Below are 19215 nucleotides of genomic sequence, written 5' to 3'. Positions count from 1 at the left end.
CCATCAGAAGGATGGACAATTTTCACCTGTCCAGTGGCCAGATGACCTTTCTGATTAAGGAAAGGAACCTATTGACACTTCACAAAAGAACTCCAAGCTTGGCCACACCCTTAAATTAATTTAATACCTTGTGATTACATTCTGGGCTTCCTAATCTGGGAGGGAATCAAGGACCAACCTCCCTACCTACATTCTGACCATCTTTTGCAGGTGCACTGGTGGGTTTTCTACCATCCCTTTATTTTAAACCAAAGCTCAGAATTTCAAATCCCATTCTCTTTTCCAGCTATTTACTTCCCATATATTTTCTCTTCTGAATCCCTTACAGCAAAGAAAACATAATGCATGCCCTTCTAGTCATCAGTTCCCTTTTCAAGACTGCTCCATCTATAGCCATTGTTTTTAAATTCCTTTTGGAAATTTCATTGTGGCTCCTGCAGATTACCAGGAGAGGGCAGTAGTTGTCTGTTTTTAGAAGTATCAAGTACAGCACCTTAGCTTCCTTTTCTAAGAAAACAGTAGATCTTGTTATTATTGTCCTCAGGTGGACAAATAACCACTTCAGCTATCTGTTCAGAGTCTGCAGCCACAAACCACCATCCTTCTTCGAAAACTTCTTATCTCATTTGATAACTTCTGAGGTTCTATTCACTCTCTGGAAGATAAACAGCTGTTTCTTCCTGAGAACAACCCATTTCTTCCTCTTCAGGAAGAGGCTCAGATTAATTTATTAGTTCCAAACATACGGGTGTCCTTTAGAAAAACGTTGAACAACATTTTACTTTTAAAATTTGGAAAAAAGAAAAACAAAGCAGACTTTATATATCTATTCTAAAATTTGCTTCTTGTGAGCAAACAAAATATGCATCTGAATAGCCACAAAACCCATGACATTCCAGAGACAATAGTCAGAAATTTGTCTGCTCTAATGAGCTTTCAAACTGTGTAATAGAGGAGTGGTCAATGGGAGCCCAGTTCTTACAAGCTGGCATAACATGCTCAGGTTGATACAATCACTGACATTGACTTTGGAACATGTACAAGTATTCTATAATAGTTGCTGTTCCACTTACCATGTGGTGAGGAAAGGCATTTCAATTAGCTTCTGAGCAAGAACTGATAAGTTCTTAGGGCAGAACAAAGATGGCAGATTAAAGAAAGCAGCTGATCTTTCCCAACATTCCCCTCCAAACAACATAGACAAGAAAACATCAGGATAAAACAATATACCAGCCAGAGACAACTTAAAAGGTTAGAAAGACAGGTCTGTAAAACTGGGGTAGAGGCTGGCCCAGAGCCCAAGAAGTGGCAATATCAGCTGTAGGCCTTGGAGGTAGCAACAGCAGCAGTAGATGTTTTAGCAGCCTTCAAGCCAGAGACAGTAAAGGGATTTGGTAACTGGGCAGAAAGAAACAGGTAGATGGTACAGTGCATAGAGTATAGTCCTGGAATCAGGAAGACTCCTCTTTCTGAATTCAAATCTGACCTCAAACACTTACCAGCTATGTGACTCTAGGTAAGTTATTTCACCCTGTTTTCCTCAGTTTTCCATCTGTAAAATGAGCTGGAGAAGGAAATAGCAAACCAATCCATTATGACCCCAAAGTCATAATGAATCACAGAGTCAGACATGGGGCACAAATGGGACACAAAGAGTCAGACATGACTGAAAAACAACTGAACTGAACAATGGAAAGATACTACAAGGGTCCCTGTTCTAGCACAGGACAGGGTGCTATTTGGCAACTCTTTTAGTCATACCTGTTTCTGGGTCACAGTTCCAGGGCAGAAACAAGCGCTTTCTGTTCCAAGGGAGCAGGAGCCCTGAGGAACAGTATCACTTTCAGTCAAAAGAAAGCAGAGATCACACTTCTCCCCAGATCACAGAACCTTGGAAGTACCAAGAACTTCCAAACTCCCAGAACTACTTCAAAAAACAGTAGTGTGCAAAAGCCTAAAGCTTGAGATAGTGTCTGCCCACCCTTGGAACAGAGACCAACTTTAATGTAAAGGTCAAGGTCAAGAAATAGGCTAGAAAAAAACAACATGACTATAAAAAACTATTATGGTGGCACAGAAGATTGAGACTCAAACCCAGAAGAAGACAACAATGTCAAAATAGCTACAAGCAAAATCTCAAAGTAAAATGCTAATTGGACCCAAACCCAACAAGAATTCATGGAAGAACTAAAAGAATTATTTTTAAAATCAAATAAGAGTGGTAGAGGAAAAAATTTGGAAAAGAAATTAGAATGGTGCAAGAAAACAATATAAAGACAATTAACAACTTGGTTAAAGAGGCACAAAAAAAACTGAAGAAGATAACATCTTAAAAAAAAAAACCCACAGAATTGACCAAATGTGAAAAGAGGTACAAAAGCTGAGTGGAAAAAAAAAAGAAAAGAATTCCTTAAAAATTAGAATTGAGCATGTGAAAATTAATGACTCTATGAGACATCAAGAAACAATAAAACAAAGTAAAAAAGAATGAAAAAATAGAATAAAATGTGAACTATCTCATTTGGAAAACAACTGACCTGAAAAATAGATTGAGAAGAGATCATTTAAAAACTATTGGACTCCCTGAAAGCCATGATCAAAGAAAGATCCTAGACATCATGTTTCAAGAAATTATAAAGGAAAGGGACCCAGACATCCTAGAACCAGAAGGTAAAACAGAAATTGAAAGAATCCACTGATCACTATCTGAAAGAGATCCCCAATGAAAACTCCCAAGAATATTTAAGCCAAATTCCAGAACTCCCAGGTCAAAGAGAAAATACTTCAAATAGCCAAAAAGAACCCATTCAAATACCATCGAGAAACAATCAGGATTACAGAATATTTAATAACTACAACATCAAAGGAATGGAGAACTTAAAATGTTATATTCCAAAAGGCCAAGGAGCTAGCATTACAACAACAAAATAACCTACCTAGTGAAACTGAGTATAATCCTCTTTGGAGAGTGGGAGGGGGGGTGACGGATATGGACATTTAATGAAATAGAAGACTTTCAAGCACCTCTGATGAAAAGAACAGAGATGAATAGAAAAATTGGCTTTCAAAAAGAAGACTCAAGAGAAACATGAAAACATAAACATAAAAGATAAATCATAAAAAAAACTCAATAAGATTTGAGTTTATGTTTTGATATGGAAAGATGATACATGTAACTCCTAAGAGCTTTTTTATTACCAGTGCAGTTAGAAGGACTCTACATAGATAGATGGCATAAGAGTAAGTCAATTATACTGAGATTATCTAAAAAAAAAAAACAGATCCATAAGAAAGAGGGATACGCTAGGCTCCATAGACAATGAAGTGATATCAATAATAAATACCTATGCATTGACAAATAAAGGAAAAGTAAAATGAATTACAAGAGGAACTGGAGAGTGAATCTATGTTAGTAGGGAACCTCAATTTTTCCCTTTCAGAAAAAGATAAAATAACCATAAAATTAATTAGAAAGAAAGAAGTTAAGGATTCTAGAAAATTTGGATATGATAAACCTATGGAGAAAATTGAGTGGAATAGAAAGAAGTATGCCTTTTTCTAAGCTGTACATTGTACCTTCACCAAAATTGACGGTTTATTATGGCATAAAAGCCTCACAACCAAATGCAGAAAAGCAGAAATATTAAATGCACACTTTGTAGACCATAATGCAATAAAAAAATACATTCAACAAAGCATAATGGAAGAATATATCAAAAGTTAATTGGAAATTAAATAATCTAAACCTAAAGAATGAGTTGGTCAAAGAGCAAATCATAGAAATAATCGAGAAAGTATACCAAAATTTGTGGGATAAATACAAAGGAACACTTAGGAGAGATTTTATATCTCTAAATGCCTAAATCAACAAAAGAGAAAAAGAGCAGATCAATGGGGAGTGCAAATGGACATCCTGAAGAATGACATTTCAATTCAAATAAAATTGAAAGTAAAAAAAACAACTATTGAATAATAAATAAAACTAGAAACTGGTTTTACCAGGGGTGGGGATAGATAAACCATTGATTAATTTGAATTTTAAAAAGAAGAGAAACAGATTACCAATATCAGATTGAACAAGCTGCAGATGAGCTCCTTAAGATAATATCCCCAGAACCAGATGGATTAACAAGTGAATTCTACCAAACATTTAAGGGACAATTCATCTTAATACTATATAAACTACTTGGAAAAAATAGGTAAAGGAGTTCTACCAAATTTCTTTTATGACACAAATATTGTTTTAATACCCAAACCAGGGAGAACAAAAACAAAGAAAAGAAACCATAGGCAAATTTTCCTAATAAAAATCAATGTAAAAATTTAAATAAAATGCTAACAAAGAGATTACAGCAATATATCACAAAGATAATACACTATGACCAGGTGAGATTTATACCAGGAATGTAAGACTCATTCAGTATTAGGAAAACTATAAGTATAATTGACCACATCAATAACAAAAACAACCAAAAAATTATTATCTTCATAGGTACAGAAAAGGTTTTTGACAAAATATAACACCCGTTCCTATTAAAACACTAGAAAGGATAAGAATAAATGGAGCCGGGGCAGCTAGGTGGCATAGTGGATAGAGCACCAGCCCTGGAGTCAGGAGGACCTGAGTTAAAATCCGGTCTCAGACACTTAACATTTACTAGCTGTGTGACCCTGGGCAAGTCACTTAACCCCAATTGCCCCACCAAAAAAATTTTTTAAAAAAAGAATAAATGGAGCCTTTCCCAAAATGATAATTAATATCTCTCTATAACTGAGAACAGACATTTTTTATAATGGAGATAAGCTAGAAGCCTTCCCAATAAGAACAGGGATGAAACAAGGATGTCCCTTATAACCACTATTATTCAATATTTGTTTTAATTCCAGCTATAGCAAAAAGACAAGAAAAAGAAATTGAAGGAATAAGAATAGACAATGAGGAAATAAATCTATCACTCTTTTTAGATTATTTGATGGTATACATTGAGAACCTTAGAGAATCAACTAAACAACTAGTTGGAACAATTAACAACTTTAGCAAAGTGACAGGATATAAAACAAACCCACATAAATGAACAGAATCCTACATATTACCAACAAAACCCAGCAGGAAGGGATAGAAAAAGAAATTCTATTTAAAATAACTTCAGACATAAAATATTTGGGAGTCCACCTGCCAAGACAAACTCAGGGACTATATAAACACAATTACAAAACACTTTTTCACACAAATAAAGACAGAGATAAACAAATGGAGACCTATTAATCACTTATAAAATGGCAATTATACCTGAACTAATTTACTTATTCAGTGCCACACCAATAAAACTATCAAAGAATTACTTTACATCACTAGAAAAAATAATAACACTTCATCTAAAAGAACAAAAAATCAAAAATATCAAGGGAATCAATTATTAAAATGTAAAGGAAGGTGGTGCTAGCAGTACCAAATTGCAAACTATTACAAAGCAGTAATCATCAAAACAATCTGGTACTGTCTAAGAAATAGTGTGGTGGATCAGTTGAATAGATTAAGTACACAATACACAATAGTAAATGATCATAGTAATCTAGTGTTTGAAAAAGCCAAAGATCGGGGGCAGCTAGGTGGCGCAGTGGATAGACCACCAGCCCTGGAGTCAGGAGTACCTGGGTTCAAATCCGGCCTCAGACACTTAACACTTACTAGCTGTGTGACCCTGGGCAAGTCACTTAGCCCCAATTGCCTCATTTAAAAAAAAAAAGCCAAAGATCTCAGATCTAGGGCAACACAATTTATCAAAAACTGCTGGGAAAATTAGAGAGTGATTTGACAGAAGCAAGGCATGTACCAACATCTCATTACATATATGAAAATGGGTCAAAATGGGTACATGTTTTAGATGTAAAAAGTGATATCATAAGCAAATTAGGAGAACATGATTAATTTTACCTGCCAGATCTATTGATAAAGGAAGAGTTTATGACTAAATAAGAGATGAAAAATATTATGGGAAATATAATGGGATAATTTTGATTACATGAAATTTTCAAAGTTTTGCACAAACAAAACTAATGCAGCCAAAATTTGAAGGAAAGTAGGAAACTGGGGGGAAAATTTTACAGCAAGTTTTTCTGATAAAAGCCTGATTTCTCAAATGTATAGGCAATTGAGCCAAATTTATAAAAATAAGAGCCATTCTTCAATAGCTAAATTATCAATGGGTATGAATAGGCAGTTTTCAGAAGAAGAAATCAAAGCTATCAATAACCACATGAAAATTTATCTAAATCATTATTAATTAGAAAAATGCAAATTAAAATAACTCTGAGGTAGCATCTCACATGTATCAGATTAACTAAAATAACAAAAAAGGAAAATTATAAATGCTGGAGGGGTGTGTGGAAAAATGCATTGTTGGTAAAATTGTGACTTTATCCAACTATTCTGGAGAACAATTTGGAAAAATGCCCAAAGTGCTATAAAATTGTGTGTACTCTTTGTACATACCTAGCAACACCACTACTAGTACTGTATCCCAAAGATATCAAAGAAAAAGGGAAATTACTTATATGTACAAAAATATGTATAATAGGTTTTTTATGATAGAAAGGAATTGGAAACTGAGAGGATACCCTTTGACTGAGTAATGGTAGAATAAGTTGTGTTATATGACTATAATGGAATACTATTGTCCTGTAAAAAATGATAAGCAGAATGGTTTCAGAAAAAAACTAAGGATGAATTATATAAACTGACACAAAGTTAAGTGAGCAGAAGCAGAAGAATATTATACATAGTAACAGCTATATTGTAATGGTGGTCAACTGTGAAGAATTTGGCTACTCTGATCAATAACAATGATCTGTGACAATTCCAAAGGTCTCATGATGGAAAATGCCAGTCACCTCCAAAAAGAGAACTAATGAACTGAGTGGAGATTGAATCATGCTTTTTTTTTTTCCACTTTTTATGTTCTTGCTTTTTATTGTTGTTAGGGGGCATGGTTGCAACATTGCTAATATAGAAATGTTTTGCATGAGTTCACATGTTATATTGTTATATTTGTTATATTGTTTATCTTCTCAATGGTTGGTGGAGGAGTGGACCGCAGGGAAAAGAATTTGGAAGCCAAAATATGTCTTAAATGAATGTTAAACTTAATTAATTTTTTTTAATTGATCATGACTACAAAATGCCACAGCGTAATTCTTAACCTTTTCTTCTTCCTTACCTGGCTGCACTCAAGTGAGGAGATAATAGTTGTTGTATGACTCCAGGTGGGGAAAGTACTGATGACCTCTCCCCATCAAAGTCAATGTGAAGCCATGAACATATTGCCTTGGTGTTATTTTTCTCTCTGTTGTGTCTATTTTTTCCTGCCTTAGGCAAAGTAGTGTTTTTTGTTTTGTTTTGTTTTGTTTTGGTTTTTTAGGCAATGGGGGTTAAGTGACTTGCCCACAGTCACACAGCTAGTAAGTGTCAAGTGTCTGAGGCCGGATTTGAACTCAGGTACTCCTGAATCCAGGGCCGGTGCTTTAACCACTGCGCCATCTAGCTGCCCCCCCAAAGTAGTGTTGTAGACAGAATAGACAAGGCTTCCACCCTGTGAACTCTGAAAGTTTGAAAGAGCACAAATGGTTCAGCAACTGGAGCCCATGCTAAAATTTGTGGGCAGCCAAACTCAATGAGGAAAAAGCCCAATTAGATGAAGAAACAAGCCCTGTAGGATGAGAACAAGTAAACAAGGCCTATCATGCTTCTCAGGAGGTCTGCCCAGACAGAGATAATTTGAAAAGCAAATTGGATAAAATTACCAAAGACAACTCTGAATCTTTCTTTGAAAGTATTAATTGAACAGCTACAGACTAAAGTAGAACTCCTCCAACCCTGGACCAAGGTCAAGACTCAGCAAGTGATGAGGAATCTAAATGGACCTTCATCTAACTGGGAGGTAGAAAAGTCGAGCAATGAGCTGAAAATCCATGGTTTGGAACAGGAACTGGAATTGATGAGAAAGGAATGTGCTAGTCTAAGAACAGAACTGCAAAAATCTAAACACAAGGATCAGTCTCGGGAAGACACTCTCAATAACACAGACTTCCAAAGGCCAAGCGTTCCAAGTGAAAATATGCAACATGCCTACTGGGAACTCAGGAGAGATTTGTCTAATTTACATCTTGTGATTCAAGTGCAAGCCGAACCACTAAAAAAAATTAAAACTTCATCTGTAATCAAGAAAGGCAAGTCATCACCAGAAACCTGATTTTAGCCAGCATGCTAATGTAGCTTTTCAAAATCTTATGATCTGGGGCAGCTAGGTGGCGCAGTGGATAAAGCACCAGCCCTGGATTCAGGACTTGAGTTCAAATACAGCCTCAGACACTTGACACTTACTAGCTGTGTGACCTTGGGCAAGTCACTTAACCCCCATAGCCCCGCAAAAAAACAAAACAAAAAAAAATAATCTTATGATCTGAAGATGATAAACTAGAGAATAACATGTTTCAGGCTACCTATTCTCTGATTTGGCTGTAGCAGATTCATAGTGGTCAACTTCACATGTAAAGGTGTCACTGAGATGTTTTGTCTTTCGTCATGTATTCTATTCCCCTTGTGGCTTTTTTTTCTTCTGCAAAATGTTGCTTATGTGTATAAAGCTGAGGTGTTACGTTGACCCTATCTGACCTTTCACCACAGCTTCTTCACATAAGAACAAAAGAAGGCACCTAGACTTGTGTTTTCTGAAATCCATGGTAGGCATATAATATACCAAGTAATAAATCTTCTCAATTTTTTGTATATATACATATATGTTTTAAAATAAAACATTTAGTTGGAAAAAAAAGTGATGGAGGGGCAGCTAGGTGGTACAGTGGCTAAAGCACCGACCCTGGTTTCAGGAGGACCTGAGTTCAAATCTGGCCTCAGACACACTAACTGTGTGACCCTGGGCAAGTCACTTAACCCTCATTGCCTTGCCAAAAAAAGTGATGGAGAAAATGCATTATAGTCATCTAAGTTTGAGCTCAATATTCCCAGGAAGCAAAGTGATTTAGGGGACAATATGTCTTCAGTTCTGGAGTATGTTTGGATTTCTTTTCTTGCCACATCTTCTTAGGAAATATCCCTTTGGGAAAGCTAATCAGTATTAATTGGTTAAATGATACAGGGATCCCAGAGGCAGCTGGGTGGCACAGTGGATAAAGCACCAACCTTATATTCAGGAGGACCTGAGTTCAAATCCAGCCTCAGATACTTGACACTTACTAGCTGTGTGACCCTGGGCAAATCACTTAACCCTCATTGTACCACAAGAAAAAAAAAAAACCACCACAAAGATAAATGACACAGGGATCCTAATCACTGGGTCAATCAATGATACAAGAGATACTGTAAATGGAGGCTGATATTAATGAGAACACACTGGAATAGAAACTCTAGCAGTTGGCATTGAAAGACATCCCAAGCCCTTGGGGGTATACCCCTAGAATGTAGTCCTATTCTGAGAACCCAATTTGCCAATGAGAGTGAGAGTTGAGATAAGAAACCCCAGAGACTATTGGCTATGTCTATTTAAAAAGAGAATGCTGGCCTTGAATTTTATGGAAATGTTTTGAGATAATAGTAGCAAGCATGTTCTTTTCCAAAATACAGTAAAAAACAATTCTGGAGATCTGTGAGAATTGTATGTAGATGGAAAGAGACACTCAAAGAAATATGAGACACACCACCCCCCGCCCCATTATTTGTCCGCTGTCACTGATAACATAGTAGACAGGGGGAGTGAAAAACGCATAGCTATGTTAGGTTTAAAAATGAGTCCCATAACCTTAGAAATGAATTTGGAGTTGTTTCTTCTTTAAGAAGCTGATACTGGGGCAGCTAGGTGGCACAGTGGATAGAGTACTGGCCCTGGAGTCAGGAGTACCTGAGTTCAAATCCGTCCTCAGACACTTAACACTTACTAGCTGTGTGACTCTGGGCAAGTAACTTAACCCCAATTGCCTCACTAAAAAAAAAAATTAAAATTAAATTTTAAATTAAATTTTTTAAAAAAAGGAGCTGATACTGAAAATTTGGCAGCTGAATTCTACATGTCTATTACTAAAATGTTGGGACTAATCATAGAGTGGGTCAGGCCTATGAAACAAATGAATAAGCGTTTATTGTTCATCATGTCCTAAGCACTAATATTTCTCATTCTCCATTCTCCTTCATTTTTTTTCTGCCTTCTACACTATTGATCATCTTCTCCTCCTTAATATTTTCTTCTCTCTAGGATTTCAGAACAGGACATCACACCCATCTAGGATAGGTTCTCTTCCTGTCTATGTCACCTCTCCTTTCTTTCTCTCTCTCTCTCTCTCTCTCTCTCTCTCTCTCTCTCTCTCTCTCTTTCTTTGTGGGGCAATGAGGGTTAAGTGACTTGCCCAGGGTCACACAGCTAGTAAGTATCAAGTGTCTGAGGCTGGATTTGAACTCAGGTCCTCCTGAATCCAGGACTGGTGCTTTATCCACTGCACTGCCACCTAGCTGCCCCTTCACTGTCTCCTTTGCTGGATCCTCCTGCAGGTCACTCCTACTAACAGCAGTTGTCATACAGGATCTGTCCTGTCTCTTCTCCCTCTATGCAACTTCACTTGGTGATTTCATCAGACTCCATGGATTTAATGACCATCTCTATGTTGATGATTCTCAAATCAAATTATCCTGCCTCCATCTCTCTGCTGATCTCCAGTCTTATATCACCAACTACCTTTCAGATATCTCAAATGAGATGTCCAGTAGACACCTTAAACTCAATATGTCCAAAACAGAACTCATTATATTTTCCCCTAAACTCTCCTCAATCCCAACTTCCCTATTATTGCCAAGAGAAGCATCATCGCCCCAGTCCTCCAGGCTCCCAACCTCAGAGTCATGCTCAACTCCTCACTCTCTCTCATACTCTATATCCAAGCTATTGCCAAAATCAATTGATATCACAATTGTGGCTTCTCTCAAATTAGCCCCCCTTCTCTCCTCTGACACTGCCCCCACCCTGATGCAGGCCCTCATCTTCTCACACCTGGATTATTGCAATAGCTGCTGGGGGGTGGGGAGGAAGAGGAGGGATATACCTGTCTCGAGTCTCTCCCCACCCCCAGCCCATGCTCCACTCAGCCACCAAAGTGATTTTCCTAAAGGCAGATCAAATCATGTCCTTCTCCCCACGCCAACTCAGTAAACTCCAGGGGCTCCCTATTGTCTCCAGGATCAAATACAAAATGTTTTGTTTGGCATTCAGAGTTCTTCCCAACCTCACTCCCTCCTACGTTTTCAATCTCCTTACACCTTACTTCCCAATCTAATGACATTGGCCTCCTGGCTATTCCAAAAACAAGCCTCTCCATCTCTTAGCTCTAGACATTCTCTCTGGTTGTCCCCAAGCCTGGATTGCTCTCCCTCCTCATCTCCACCTACTGATTGACTTCTCTGGTGTCCTTGAAGCCCTAACTAAAAATCTCACCTTCTACAAGAAGTTTTTCCCAAACCCTCTTTATTCTAGTGCCTCCTTTTGTTAAGTATTTCCTAGTTATCCTATATAGAGCTTGCTTTGTATTTGCTTGCTTTCTGTCTCCTCCCTTAGATTGTAAGCCTCTTGAGGGCATTGATGTGGTTATTCAGTTGTGTCTGACTCTTTGTGACCCTTTTGGTGTTTTCTCTGGCAAAAATACTGGAGTGCTTTGTCATTTCCTTCTCCAGCTCATTTTACAGATGAGGAAATTGAGGCTGGATTTGAATTCAAGATGAGTCTTTCTGACTCTGGGTCCAGCACTCTATCCACTGTGCCACCACATACTAAATATTTTGACTGATGGTCTGACAAAAAGTGAGACTGTTCCTGCACTTACAGAGTTTACATTCTAAGGGAATCTAGGAGAATGGCAGTTAAGGAGTCTTGGTCTGGAAAGCCATAGGAACAGTGACTTCATCCATAAGACAGTTACTTGGCATGCCCTTTCCAGAAGCAATGACACTATTGATTTGATTATCATTCCTTGAGCAAGAGATGGAAAGTGGGAAGAAGGGTAGAGAAGAGGAGGGGAGTATGCAGTGAGCTATAGGCAGATGACACAATCATCTGGGTGAATGGAATCTCAAAGTAAAGTGTGGTCCAGGGTCCTAGACAAACTAGATGTAGCTAGCTAGGCTCAGTTACCACTTATGACCTACTAAAAGAGGTGGCCTCAGGACAGGCATTCCAAAGATGACCACATTACCTTCCCTAGAGACTTAAGGCATGGACCTGGAGGGCTTGGGTGGGGGTCCATATTATTCCCATTGGATTCACTTCAAAAATAAAAGTTGTAGCAATAACACTTTTAGCCTGTGTTTTGCTTGACTTCATATGGAAACGTGGATATATTGCTTGAGGAGGGGCTGGGGGGAAGGACAGAATTTGGAACTCAAAATTTTTTAAAATAAATGTTGAAAATAAATTAATAATTTAAAAACAGCCACAATCCATATAAATGCTCTGCTCCTAATTGTGTCTCAAACACACGCTTGGCAAAATCAGTCTTCACTGTGGGAGTTTCTCTGTGTTGTATTAAGATCCACCAAAAATATTTTTTTCAGCGACGGCTTTTAGAACTTAACATTTTTCTTTTATTCTTTTGCAAAATAGTGAAGAAAAAGCTAAAAAGATGATGTAGACTGGACCATTCTAAATGGAGAGGTATGCAGAACCATTTTGAAACTTTGGGGGACTTTTCCCTGAGCAATTGTCTTGTGTAGAAAAAGTATAAATAGTGATATATTTGTTAGATGGAATTATTTCATTATTGGTCAAACTTTTTTCTTCTTAGTCAATTGTTTTGTTTGAGTCATGTCAAACTCTTCATGATCCCATTTGGGGTTTTCTTGGTAAAGATCCTAGTATGGTTTGGCATTTCCTTCTCTAGCTCCTTTTATAAATGAGGAACTGAGGGAAACAGAGTTAAGCTAGGAAGTGTCTGGGGCTAGATTTGAACTCATGAAGATGAGTCTTCCTCATACTAAGGCCAGTGCTCTATCTACTGCACCACCTAGCTGCTCTTCATAATGAAGAGTAGGTCTTCATTTCCTTGTTACTTGTGGGAATTCTCAAACTAATTCTCCATTTTCTAAGTGTCTTTGCACAAAAAGCAATGGGGTCAGTCCTTTGCGAGCTGCATCCCAGCTGCCAGATTGTTAGTGATGATAAGTCCCCTTTAAATGAAGAGATTTCTTTTTCTGTTTATCAGGATCAAATTAGATTGAGGCAGCCATAAACTTGATTTTTTAATTTTTTTTTTTTTTTTTTAGTGAGGCAATTGGGGTTAAGTGACTTGCCCAGGGTCACACAGCTAGTACGTGTCAAGTGTCTGAGGCCACATTTGAACTCAGGTACTCCTGACTCCAGGGCCGGTGCTCTATCCACTGCGCCACCTAGCTGCCCCGAGCCATAAACTTGAGTGACAAATCGTTCCCAAATGAAATTTCCTAGAAAAGTTTCCAGCTAACAAGGAACCTGTCTGTAGAGGTCACTGGAAGTTACTCCAAAGAGACCTTTGGTGTTGTAACCTTGGGGCCCATTACTCAGGGACTCGGATGTGATCTGAGAACACTTTGAAGCTCGGACATGTTCATGTTACACCCTCTTGGCCACTGTCTGCCAAGCATTCTGACACTGTCCGGTAGAGGCTAAAGTCTGGCTGACAAAATACTGCTCTGGTCCGAGAAGAGGAGCAGTTTTGTTCTCTGCTTCACCTCAGCTACACACAGACATGGTCAAACCTTTGATTTTGTCATCACTCATAAATGCTCCACTTCCATGAATGTGAGCTCTGAAATTTCCTTGCCTCATCATGATCTGCTGTTATCCCGCCTCTTTCTCTGCAACCCCAAACTCTGTTGTTCATACTCACAATGACATCCAGTCCTTCCATCTTTCAGTTCTCTCCCAGGTCATCACTCCCATACTAGCTATATCCTCCTCCATTCCCCATCTTGCCCCCTTGGTGAACCACTTCAATTCTCCTCTCCTCTTGTAGCCTTGTAGATCACCTATCTTGTCCTGCCAAGCCTCAGCCTTGAATCACTGGTTTCATCCATTGTCTTCACTCCTACATATGTGCTATTAAATGAAGGTGGAGAAAATCACAAAACCATGCAGTCTGAGTCCACTACAAATCTGTCACAAAACCTCAACTGGGCCATTGCTGTGACAAGGCAATCCTTTTACACATCCCTCATCAACTCACTATCTCACTCTTCAATGCTCTTCCAAAGTTTTTGTCTCTTCTCAATCCTCCCACACTCTTCTCCCACACCTTCTTGGGTGAGAACTTTGCCTCATATTTCACCAAAAACAATTGAGGCCAATCGCCAAGAGATCCCTCTTCTTTCTTCTTCTTTATCTTGCCTCACTCAGGCGTTTTTCCCAATATTTTCCCCTTCACCCCTACTCTTGAAGAGGTGGCCTTTCTCTTTGCCAAGGTCAACCCCTCTACATGTACAAGGGGTCCCATTTCATCCTGTGTTCTCCATCAAAACTCCCCCTGTATCATCCTCACTCCCTCACTTATCTTCAATCTCTCATTACTGGCTACAAACATTCCTATGTCTCCCCCATTTCCAAAAAATCTTCACTTGATTCTTCCAACCCTGCTGACTATCATCCTATATCTCTCCTCCCTTTTGTGGCTAAATGCTTTGAGAAGGCTGTCATTGATAGGACCCTCTACTTCCTTTCCTCTCACTCTCTTCTTGACTATAGTCTGGCTTTCAAGCTCATCATTTCATTGAAACTTCTCTTTCTGGGGGCAGCTAGGTGGCACAGTAGATAAAGCACCGGCCCTGGATTCAGGAGTACCTGAGTTCAAATCCGGCCTCGGACACTTGATACTTACTAGCTGTATGACCCTGGGCAAGTCACTTAAACCTCATTGGCCCGCAAAAACAAACAAACAAAAAAAACTTCTCTTTCTAAAGTTACTATGAATCTAGTGGCCTCTTCTCGATCCTCATCCTTTTCTGCAGCCTTTGACACTGTTGGTTACCCTCTTCTCCTTGATTCCCTCTCCTCCCTAGGTTTTCATGACATCCTGGTTCTTCTCCTCCCTTCCTCCTTGCTCTTTCTCAATATCCTTGGCTGCATCTTCATCCAGGTCACACCCATTAACTGTGGGTATCACACAGGGCTCTGTCATGGACTCTCTTCTCTTGTTCCTCTATATTTCTTCTATATTTTACTTGACGGCCTCATTGGCTTTTACAGACTCAATTGCCTAATCTCTGCTGATGATTCTCTCACTGCTGACCTCCAGTCTCACATCTTCAACTGCCTATTTGACTTTGCAAACTTGATTTCCTGTAGACATCAACATGTCCAAAATGATCTCATCATATTGTCCCCCAAACCCTCCCCTGTTCCTAACTTCCTTATTACTGTCAAGGACACCACTACCTTCCCAGTCACCCAAGCTTGTAACCTGGTTGCCATCCTTAGTTCCTCTCTTTATCTCAATCCCCATATCCAATCTGTTGCCAAGTCTTGTCATCTCTGTATTCATATCACTCTACCATATGCTTCCTTCTATCTTATAACACTTCTATCACCCTGGTACAAGTCCCCATCACCCCATGTCTGGACTATTGCAATATCCTTCTGGTTGGTCTCCTTGTCACAAGTCTCTCCCTCCTCCATGGAGCCGTCAAAGTGATCTTCCCAAAGCACAAGTCTAGCCAAGTCACCCCACCTATTCAGTCAATGCCAATGGCTCCCTTTTTCCTCTACTCTGTTTATATCTTCCTTGTATATCACTGTTTTGCTCTTTTCTCTCCCATTAAAATGTGAACACTTTGAGGAAGCCTTTCTTTGTATCCCCTGGGCTTAGCACAGTGCCCAGTACATAGTAAATGCTTTGTGAATGTTAACTGACTGACCAATAGCCTCTCCAAACCTCAGTTTCTTCATCTATAAAATGAGGATAATACCAATAGTGCCTAGCTGAGGTTGTTGTGAACCCCAAATTAGATAATAGTATAGATGCCAAAAGTTATTAGAGCTAAAAGAAGTGGCTTTGGAGGTCATCAAAAGCCCTTTCCAGATCCAAATCCCATAAGATCACCTAGTCTGTTCACTTTATTTTGTATAAAAGAAAACTGAGGATCGAATATAGTAGATAGGTGTGTAGATATGCATATGTAAAATAATCTGAAAACTTTAAAGCACCATAAAAAGTCTTATGATAACAATAATAATAATTCCCACATTTCTAAAGTGATTTGATGTTTATGAAGCACTTTCCTGACAGCCTATAAGATTGGCATTATGAGGATTATTCTTCCCATTACACAGATGAGATAACAGAGGGTCAAAGAGATTAAATTATGTGCCCATGGTTATCTGGCTAACAAAAGGTTTCTGTCCCAACCCCAATTAATAGACCACCCAAACACCTGAGTAGCAACAACAATGGCTAATGGAAGAGTCTACATCAAGAGCTGAAAAACAACATAGGACAAATTGGATCCACTGAAGAAAAAAAAGGGCTGCTTCCTCCATGAGAGGAGGGGGAGAAAAGTGTCAGCTAGAGACTCTATAACATGTTGATCCTCAAAGCCTAGCAAAGAATTCCACCTAAGGAAAATTCCATGAGGACTACTCCATGAAGGGAGAAAAGACTTCCAGTAACCAGGAGCTAGGTTTTAACCAATGTACTCTTTAAGTTTTAACCTACTTTCCTGAGGGAACTTGTGTGTGCAAGGGGAGAGAACTCTCCCACTTTGGGAGGAATGTGTCTCCAACAAATGTCCCTCTTATACCTACTTAGTAAGTACTGTGGTAAATAGTGAAAGCTTTTAGAGTTGGTTAGCGATAACTGAAGGACACCAGTTTTTGAAGGACCACCCTTTCGGGGAGGAGACCATGATGAACAGCCATGCATCTGCTAAGCACTCCACTTCTGGGGTGCGAACTTAAAGGCAAGGAGAGAACAGAAGTGGTGCCTTTTCTCTCCTTGCTTGCTCACTCGCTCTGCACACACACACGCTGACTCAGGTTCGACAGCATGGTCCTTGGTGATCAGCCTGGTCCTCCGTAATAGCACGTGCTTGACACGGTTCTCAGCCTCAGAGGTGGCCTTGGATTTTGGTGAGTTCTATACGGAATATAGACTAAGTTTAGATCTAAGACTATTTATTTGTTTTTCTACTTTCCTATTTTCTCTAATCAGCATCACCTTGTTTGTTGGTTAATTAATTCCCAAACAAGAAAAGCTAAGGAATCTATTTCTAACTAAAGCTCAGAGGTTTCTTTCTCTTACTGGTCTGGGAGATATATAAGGGAAAGGTTAAAGGGGAGTTTGATGCTCTTATATCCAATTTTAAATCTCACAGTACCAATTTTAAAACCTAATTAACTCTGGCTGATAATCAATAGGAAGTATACTGGTAGGGGCTCATGAGAAGTCCTACTAGAAATCCTGTTTTAGGATTATGTCTAGAACTCTTAGGGGAGAAGTAATCCACTGCTCTCTGGAAAACCCCATCCTGTTAATTCATGTGGTAATTGGGGAAGTGGGCCATAAAAGGGATGCTACAAATGTATCAGATAAAGAAACCAAAAGGTCATTGCGAAATTATTCTCGTGAAAAATGCATTGCAAAACAGAGCTGGACATATTTGTACAAAAATATTTATAGCAGTTCTTTTTGTGGTGGCAAAGAATTGGAAATTGAGCAGATGCCCATCAGTTGGGTACTGGCTAAACAAGATGTGGTATATGATTGTAATATAATATTATTGTGCTATAAAAAATGACAAGCAGGATTATTTCAGAAAAACCTGGAAAGACTTACATGAACTGATATATATATTGAAGTGATCAGAACCAAGAGAGCATTGAACACAGTAACAGCAATATTGTTCAATGAAGAACTGGGAATGACAGCTATTCTCAGCAATACAATGATCCAAGGCAATCCCAAAGGACTACTGATGAAGCATACTATCCACCTCAGAGAAAGAACTGATATTGATTGAATATAGACTCAAGCATGCTATTTTTCACTCTTTCTTTCATTTTTTTCTTTTATTCAAGTCTTACAAAATGATTAATATGGAGATGTTTTACATAATCATACATAGATAACCTATATCTGATTGCTTAATGTCAGGGGCAGGGGGGAGGAGACAATAGGAGGGAGAAAGGGATAGAATTTGGAACTCAAACTTTAAATAAAAATGTTTTTAAAAATTGGAGGAAAAAATGCTTTGCAGAAAGTGAAATGAGAAGAAGCAGGAGAACACTGTGCATGACAACTGCAATATTGGAACAATAATGAATTATAAAAGACTTAATAATTTTTATTGATACAATCATCTACCACAACTCCAAAGGACTCATGATGAAAAATACCATCCACCTACAGATAGAGAGCTGATGGACTCAGGGTGTGGATTGAAGCCTATTTTTTCCTTTATTTTTCTTGCTTTTTTCCAGAACATGGCTAATGCAGAAATATGTCCATATAATTGGTATCATATTTCTTGCCTTCTCAGTGGGTGGAGGGGGTGGAAGGAGGGAGAGAATTTGGAACTGAAAATAAAAATAAAATTGTTTAAATTTTTAAAAAATAAAACTGGTTTGCAGAGAATAGGAGCTCTGGCGAACACAAGTATAGGCCTAAATTAAATCTTATCTTACTTCTGGGCTCACTGTCAGTGGGGCCCGTGGGACACAGAACTTTGAGGAAGAAGCCAAATATAGAGAAGCTTTCTGAGCAAGAATCAGATAAGGACAAAGTGCCAGCCTACCTACCTTCTAGCATACATATACACCTGCTTCTTCCGACTTCTCCTGGCCCAAGGAGGCAAGTAGCTGGCACAGTGAATAAGGAGTCAGGAAGACCTGAATTCAAATCCCACCTTCAGCACTTGCTAGCTTTTGTGACCTTGGGCAAGTCACAACCTCTGGCTGCCTCAGTTTCCTCAACTGTAAAATGGGGGTGCTAATAGCATCTACTTCTCAGGGTTGATCCAAAGATCAAATGAGATATTTATGATGTGTCTAGCACAGTACCTGGCACATATTAGGTGATTAAGAAATGTTTCTTTCCTTCCTTCCGAGGATCAAAGGAAGCTGGAAAGACAAAGAGAATCACGTGCTTGACTTTGTGCCTTCTGTCTTATTTCATATATGAGACCAAACTTGACTGTAT

At 38.7% G+C, this 19215-nt stretch overlaps 1 pseudogene; it reads left to right on the top strand.

Moving 5' to 3' along the window:
• The first annotated feature begins 2618 nt into the window (after positions 1–2618).
• Positions 2619–8249, top strand: LOC122739627 (annotated as a pseudogene).
• Positions 8250–19215: the final 10966 nt, after the last annotated feature.

Source organism: Dromiciops gliroides, chromosome 2 (assembly GCF_019393635.1).
Source record: "Dromiciops gliroides isolate mDroGli1 chromosome 2, mDroGli1.pri, whole genome shotgun sequence".
Lineage (NCBI taxonomy): Eukaryota > Metazoa > Chordata > Mammalia > Microbiotheria > Microbiotheriidae > Dromiciops > Dromiciops gliroides.
Note: the sequence above shows the minus strand (reverse complement) of the source record. Positions and strands in the feature narration are given on the sequence as shown.